This window comes from Leptonychotes weddellii, chromosome 12, assembly GCF_054177405.1.
Source record: "Leptonychotes weddellii isolate Sample4059 chromosome 12, ASM5417740v2, whole genome shotgun sequence".
Taxonomy (NCBI): Eukaryota; Metazoa; Chordata; class Mammalia; order Carnivora; family Phocidae; genus Leptonychotes; species Leptonychotes weddellii.
In genome coordinates this window covers 30,205,584-30,213,693 of record NC_138380.1, presented here as the reverse complement: position 1 = coordinate 30,213,693, position 8,110 = coordinate 30,205,584, and the positions used below count along the sequence as shown (strand labels likewise).

The 8,110-nt window shown below is 38.7% G+C and overlaps 1 long non-coding RNA gene across 1 annotated transcript; it reads left to right on the top strand.

Moving 5' to 3' along the window:
* Positions 1-1,272: 1,272 nt before the first annotated feature.
* Positions 1,273-7,746, top strand: LOC145716498 (uncharacterized). Its single transcript, XR_014139181.1, has 3 exons — positions 1,273-1,516; positions 4,181-4,268; positions 7,669-7,746. It is a non-coding gene; the product is annotated as an uncharacterized LOC145716498 (long non-coding RNA).
* The last annotated feature ends 364 nt before the right edge of the window (positions 7,747-8,110 follow it).

The window sequence follows — 8,110 nt, the reverse complement described above, 5'->3', positions numbered from 1 at the left end:
CCATTTATACAGATGAGGAGAGAAAATAAAGAACGAAGCAAAGGAGCAGGTGAAAGAGGCACTGTGGGATGTGTGCTAGGGCCAAGGTCAAGCATCAAACCCCAGAATTACACATATCCTTGACAGAATTGCAAAGAAGGATCTTATTTTTGGAGACCTTGCCTTCTATTTCTTAGCCCTTCCTCCCCATCTCTTCTTGGTTTTCATTTAGGTGTCATATATATATATATCATTTAGGGTTCCTAAGAAAAAAACTCCTAACAACACCCTAATTCTTCCCTCGAAGGTTGATCAACCTCCAGAACCAACACTAACTGTGTTGTGTTGGTGACAGGATAATCCAGTTGCATGTAATTCATTATAAAAGCTGAAACTGCCCGATGCCACCTCTTCCCAGCCCTGGCAAAAACAGAGGGTAGACTCCCACTAAACTCACCCTCTGATGCTCTCCCACCTGCCTTTGAATCTTAAATAGTGGCATCCTACCCATACTGCCTTGCTTTCTTCGTCTTGGTATTCCGCATCACCCGGGCTCCTGCTCATTCCCATACTTATCCTTCGGCCTCCTACTGGTTTTCTGGGTCTCCAATAGCCTTCTAATATGTTTCCTTTGATTAAGTTAGCCAGATCCAATTTTATGGGAATATTTTAAAATATGTTAATAGGTGTTTTTCTTTCTCACATTTCCATGTATATTATGCTGTTCCCCTTTCAGCTAGTGGAACCTTGGCCAATATGTTAGGGAAGCTTTGAATTAAAACAGAAATGCAAGATGGCAAGGTGTCCATGTTCAGCTTTTGATTTCCAAAATTAGATTTTTTGAACCCCCAGTGAGATTCTTGAAACTGACGCTTTGTTTAAAGGGATAAGGTTTTTTTATAAATCCCCTAAACTCCAATTCCCATATAAGGATACAGGCCTGATGTACTTTGGTCCTAGAGTTTTACTGAGCTCTAGGGAAATGGGTACAGGATAGGATGCAAGGGAAGAGGGGAGAGCAGCAAAGTCTTTTGCCATGCAAAAAAGGCACATGTCTCAGAGGTAATGCAGTTAAAGCTGATGAAGTACCTGGTTCCCTTGTCAGAACTAGAACAGGCCCATACTGCCATCCCAGTGCCTCAGGCAAAGGGAAAGAGAACAAAATCTTTCAAAATGCCCATAGAAAGCTGAAATAGGTTAAGGGAGAGCTCCATGTTGTGCTGCTCTGTCAACAGGCCAAAAAACTGTACAGTGGGGATTGGGAAGGGAGGCATTCAATGGTATATCCAAAAGGGTGCCCCAATCCTCCCATAGCCTGTGCATGGTGTGCCAGAGACCCAGGAGCTCCTAGTGTGACCAGTGGGGGAATAGAGAGATGCCACAAGGACCTAGAAGGGACTCTGAATTGGGGAAAAAAGACCACATACCTAGTAAAGGAACCTCACACCTGAAGACAACAACCAATAAAATCAATCCCTCTGTAGCAAAGAACATCAAGAACACAGAAGACAATGGCCCCAACTTCTGCCACATTAAGGTGGGTGCAACCTCTGCCTGCACGTTGGGAAGAAGGATGGGGAGGGGAGAGCTTTTGCTGGCAGGAGAAACAAACAAAATAGGATTCTAAATTGTTGAAAATAAGAATATTTCCTCACAAGAGACTGAGTTATCTTTACTTGAAAAGGCTGTACCATAACTGAATATAGAGAATACATTTAATTCCTGCTACATTTGTCATCAAGTAAACTCAGTAAGATAATTGTGTGTGCGTGTGTGTGCGTGTGAGCGTGTGTGTAGGTACAGACTGAAAAGTGTATATTGAAAAAGAAGCTACAGATGCAGTTGGGTTCTTTCCTATTTCCAAGGTGCCTACTTCTAGGCCTACACCCTCAACTTTGTCTTTTCAATCTGTGCTCAGATCTTTTTTCCTCTATTACAATTTACTCTGACACAAAAAGAAACACAAAATGCATACAGACTTCATTATTTAAAGAGAGAAAAAAAGAAATATGGTTGCTAATATGCCTCATGTCTTCAACTATCTCAAGTCATATGTCCAGAGAGAGGAAAATCTTGTAAAGTATTGAAATATTGTGAAGTTCACTGTATAGTATATTCTGCAGAATGAAGACAATAGGAATAAAATGAGAGCAAGAATAAAAATTTGTAGTGAGCCAAGTCACCATGGTTGCTGAAAACAGTGACTTAGGGGACACTGGTAGTGACACCACAAAACTCTAGGTAATGTGTTGGAAGAAGGGTGCTGCAAGGAAAATGTAGGGTGCACATAAACGTTATCTACTGAAGGGATGAAGCTAAGATGGGTAGAAGTCCATACATTAGCCAGTCCTCTGAAATCATACCACATTGGCAGTTACCAGTTTTGGGGAGACAGTTCTCCATGTGTCTCTCAATTTTCTGCATGTCTTGTCAGTGCTGGTACTGACTGACTTTTTCTTTTCAAGAATGATTTATAGTGAGCAGCTCTGGAAGACAGAGCTAAGTCTCCCTTTGGGTCACAGGGCATCTTTGTTGATTGTCTAATAGAATAAAGACATTGTACCCCTCCAGAGCAAAAGTTAGGCAGGTTTGCTTACTTTCCATTAAAAGATTCAAATTCACTAAGCTTGGGGCTTTTCATTTGTGATGGGAAACCACTGCATAAATAAATAATATAATAAAGGCACATTCTGACTTTTATAAAACACCATTAATCTCACTCAAGACTTTTTTTTAGTATAATTGACACAATGTTACATTAGTTTCAGATGTACAACATGGTGATTCAACATCTCTCTATGTTACAGTAGGCTCACCACACATGTAACTACCATCTGTCACCATACAACACTATTATAATACCATTGACTATATTCCCTATGCTGTACCTTATATTCCTGTGACTTATTTATTCCATAACTGGAAGTCTGTATCTCTCACTCCCCTTCACCCATTTTACCTATTCCTCTATCCCCATTCCCTCTGGCAACCATCAGTTTGTTCTTTGCATTTATACGTCAGATTCTGCTTTTTGTTTGCTTAGTCATTTGTTTTGTTTTTTAGATTGCACATATACGTGAAATCATGGTATTTGTCTTTCTCAGTCTGACTTATTTCACTTAGCATAATACCCTCTAGGTCCATCCATGTTGTTGCAAATGGCAAGATCTCATTTTTTATGGCTGTGTAGTATTCCTGTGTGTGTGTTTATGTGTGTGTGTGTCTGTGTGTGTTATGCCACATCTTCTTTATCCATCCATCTATCAATGGACACTTAGTTTGCTTCCATATCTTGGCTATTGTAAATAATTCTGAAATAAACATAGGGATACATATATCTTTTCAAATTAGTGTTTTTGATTTCTTTGGGGAAATACCCAGTAGTGGAATTATTGGATCATATGGTATTTTATTTTTAATTTTTTGAAGAACTGTTTTCCACAGTGGCTGTACCAATTGACATTCTCACCAATCATGCATGAGAATTCCTTTCTCTCCATGTCCTTGCCAACATTTGTTATTTCTTATCTTTTTTAATTTTAGCCATCCTGACAGGTAATCTCACTCTAGACTTTTGAAAATAGTAGAACCATGCTATTTTATCACAGCAGCTACGGATTGACTATTTTTCTCAAAGACACTTTTATCTATGGAAGAAATAAGCTTTGTTATTTTCATTTGTATTTGATAAACGTGGATGCAATGAAAGTTATATAATTCTTGATTACACATACCTTATCATGCTAATTAAACATTACTGATGTAAATTATTCCCTGATCCAAATATATTTCTCTGTGTCATTGAGGTGAAAACAGCCAGTGAAGGCTTTAAGTTAAAATACATTTGAATTGTTTATGGCTAGGTACCATGAAACACTTTATAGTGTCTTAAAGGTAATTGTCAAGAAAAGTGTATACTTCAGTAACAATTTGGCTAAACACCCAAAAACCAAAGTAATTCCAAGATTAAGTATCTACACTCAAACCAGCAAGTATATCTTTAAAAGTTTTATAGATTGTTTCTCTTGGGTGAGATGATTGGGGGTGGGTGGGTATAGTAGGAAGGAAGAAGCACTGCCTCACAATAAACTGATAACACGGTTGTTAAAATCACTCTTATCGATGGTCTTTGCACTTGTTTAGAAATAAAAGAGAAAACATGTCTGTGAGTCACTGCATGTTGTCCTTTCTATCTTGGCAGGTCACCTTGTTCTAGCAAATAGAAACTGAGTCAACGTGAAAAGAGTCAGAATTTGGACAAAGTCATCAAACATTCACACTGATGCCAGGTGGGCCAGAGAAAGAGAATGTCCTGCAACTGGAGTTGCTAAAACAATTTTATGTTCAATTTAAATCAAGTGTTCAGCATTGTGAAGTCAGAACTTCAAATCTCCAATAAAAAACAAGAACAGAATTATTCCCTGAAACTCCTGATTGGATTCATGGTAGTCTAATAAAATTTTAACTTTAAAGGGAGCAGATAGCATTGTGGAAAAGGACTCATTGGTGGTCTGCACTTTCCCACTTATGGTTAAATCACCTCCCTCCATACATGCATATATTAAATTCAAATGGTATGAGATCAGTTACATTTCCTATTCTACACCCTCTCACATTTCCTACTCCCCAATCCCCATCCCCATTTTTATAGATACTGATCTTAGAAAAAAAACCTCTTAAATGTTGTGGGGGGGGAGGGGAGGAGATTAATCTTATATTTTTAAAAAAACCTCCATTAAAACCAATTTGTAATTTTGAGTCAGAAGATGCTTCATAGGACATAAACAAGGACTCAAATTGGCACTGGATATTAAATGGAATTATATAGATTTTTAAGGAACGCTCTTCATTTTTACAGTGTCTGTCGATAGCTTTTCTGCAGGACACATTTTTAACTACTATATTGTTCAACTTGAAAAAGAGTTCAGGGTGAGGAAGATTATAGCTGAGGCATTCAGCAGGATTTCCTGTTTTTGGTGGCTCCTTTTTCCTCCTCGGTAATGAGTTTTTCACATTTTAAAAGCTGCCTGTGTGTTTTAATACTATTCAATCTTCCTCCACCCTTGAAGAAGCTATGGGGTAGGGGAAGACAGACTGTTCCAGTGCTGGCTCTTTCCTTTCTCAATGACATGAAACAGTTTCTTATCCCCACTCAACGTTATTGATAAAATTATCTGAATTGTCACAGAAGTGTGGCGTGGCTCAAACAAAATGTTTTATATTTAACAAATCAATACGTAATAAAGATCCCGAAGTGTTAGTAGATTATATGACATCAATAAATCCACCAATATCCAAAGGGAAAAAAGAGAGCTCCATACCCCATGGGAAATACCATCCATTTAACTTGTCCACAAAATCACAATACAAAATAGCACCCTGTGCCTCCACTTTATCAGAGTCAAAAAAAGCATGAGGCATAGTAATCTTGAAGTGATTTAGGATCTGTTTGATTTTTGTGTAATTTGCACATGCCCCTCTGCAAAGTTCCCAGGTGACTGGGTGATTATACAATGATGATTTTAAAAGTTTATTTGTGCAAAACTAGATTCCAACCCAGCTGCACCAAACTCGAGGTGGTTTAGGAATACTTCCCGACAGGAGCCAGGGAAGCGACTTATATAGAGAAAGTGCAAGAAGCAAAGAAAGGAAATTATTGATTGGTTATAGCTTAAAGCCTACTTAGTGGTTTCTAATTTGGTTTTGATTTTGTCACCTTGAGGCATTTACAGGCTTAGATTTTGGTTTGCTTACATAGGCCACCATGACATTAGAGCCACATCAGCCTCCTTCTTTAATTAATTTAACATACCCAAAAGAACAAATTCAAATGGTATCAAAGGAAAGCTTACATTTTCTGTCCTGCTACCTGCCATTTATCCCACTTGCCAGAGTTTCTACTTTAGTTCTGGTGGTTTCCTCTTCATTCCCCACTCTGATAACTTTTTTGTTACTGTTTTTTTTTTGGTTTGGGTTTTTTTAATAAATTTTAATTTTAATTCCAATTAGTTAACACCTAGTGTTATATTAGTTTGGAGTGTACAATATAGTGATTCAAGGATTCCACACATCACCCGGTGCTCATCAGGACAAGGGCACTCCTTAATCCCCATCGCCTATTTCACCCATCCCTCCCTGACCTCCCCTCTGGTAACCATCAGTTTGTTCTCTATGGTTAAGAGTCTATTTCTTGGTTTTCCTCTCTCCTTCTCTTTTTTTCCTTCACTCATTTGTTTTGTTTCTTAAACTCCACATACAAGTGAAATCATATGGTATTTGTCTTTCTCTGACTGACTTATCTTGCTTAGTATTATACTCTCTAGTTCCATCCATGTTGTTGCAAATGGCAAGATTTCATTCTTTTTGATGGCTAAAGAATTTTTCATTACATATATAGCCCCTTTGAGAATGGTGTCTCCTAGACTTGGACAGTGCACAGCCCATGTGGATTAATGTAGGGGCCCCAATTATATTTACATTTCATTACTGTATGTCCATAATTAATCTTTAAAGCCTTGTCTAGAGTTGATTCATTGAAGCTGGAAAACAACAAATAGCATTTACAATGTCATGATTTTGGTAATATTATTCACTATAGAAGTGGATAGTATGCTCTTTTTCTGAGTCTTTACATTTCTGAAATTTCACTAGGATAAGTCCAGGTGGGGCTTTTCCTCATTCATCCCATTTAACACTTTGTGGGCTTTTAAAAATTGCAGACTTGTGTCTTTTTTAATCAGATAATTTTCTTCTATTATATCTTTGATCATTTGAATTCTTCTATTTTTCTCTGTTCACTCTAGAACTTCTAATACGTGCTCACCGTCCTGAATTGATCCTCCATAGTTAGATTTTATATCCTTTTTGCTGTATATTCTGAGATATTTAATTGATTTTATTTTATCTTCTGTTTCCTTTCACTTTTTAAATTTGGGCAACTATTTTTCAATTTCCAAGAACTCTTGCTTGTTGCCTAAGCACTCATCTTTTATAGCAGCCTAAGCTTACTTATGGTTGCAATACTTAATCCGATCTTTCTGAAGATAGCAGTAACAGTTTTAAATTTTTTTGTTTGTTCATTTTGATTATCCTTTTTGCCTTACTGATTTTCCTTAATGAGCATTGGTCCCCAGCCATTCATATTGGCAAATAAAAGACTAACTTGACTAGCATATGTAGCTGTTAAGGGTTTCTTCTGAAGTTCTGTTTCTCTATGGTTAGTATAGACATCTTCACTTTTTTTAAAAGATTTTATTTATTTATTTGAGAGAGAGAGATAGTGAGAGAGAGCAAGAGCGGGGGTAGAGGGAGAAGCAGACTCCCTGGTGAGTAGGGAGCCCAATGCAATGCGGGGCTCAATCCCAGGACCCTGGGATCATAACCAGAACTGAAGGCTGACGCTTAACTGACTGACCACCCAGGTGCCCCTGGCAATCTTCATTTTAGAAAGGAATGGGAGAGAAAGTGATGCAAGTTGGGGGTTCCCTATCATCCCACGTTTGTTCTGAAGTGCCAAAACCTGTATTAGAAGCTGTAGCACTTCGGATGACTATTCAATTTCTTTGGCCATCAGCCCTCTGATTTAGATAGGAGCTAAAGGGGATTGGTTAAACGCTTCAATTCATCCTATTTAGCTGTTCCATCAAGAGTCCTTCAAGAAATTACTCTCTTCCCAATTCTGCCTGGTAGAACTGCTGCTGAGGGGGTGTGGAAACTCTATAGAGGCCTGTCATAAAGGAGGGAAACAGCCCTGAGGCCACCTTCTCTGCTGCAAATTGTGGGCTGCTGCTAGAGGTATTCCGTTTCATCTGTCAAAAAGTATTTAGCTTCTTCTGCCTTTCAGGTATGTATTCAAGCTGCTGGGTCTATTCATGAACACTCTTCCATCCTAAGTGATTTTCTCTTCAGGTTAATGGCATGGGAAAATGGCAGAGGAGAAAACTAAATGTACTTCCTAAACATTCCATTTAAAACTGAATTTTAGGGGCACCTGGGTGGCTCAGTCGTTGAGCGTCTGCCTCTGGCTCCGGTCATGATCCCAGGGTCCTGGGATCAAGCCCCGCATCGGGCTCCCTGCTCGGCCGGAAGCCTGCTTCTCCCTCTCCCACTCCCCCTGCTTGTGTTCCCTCTC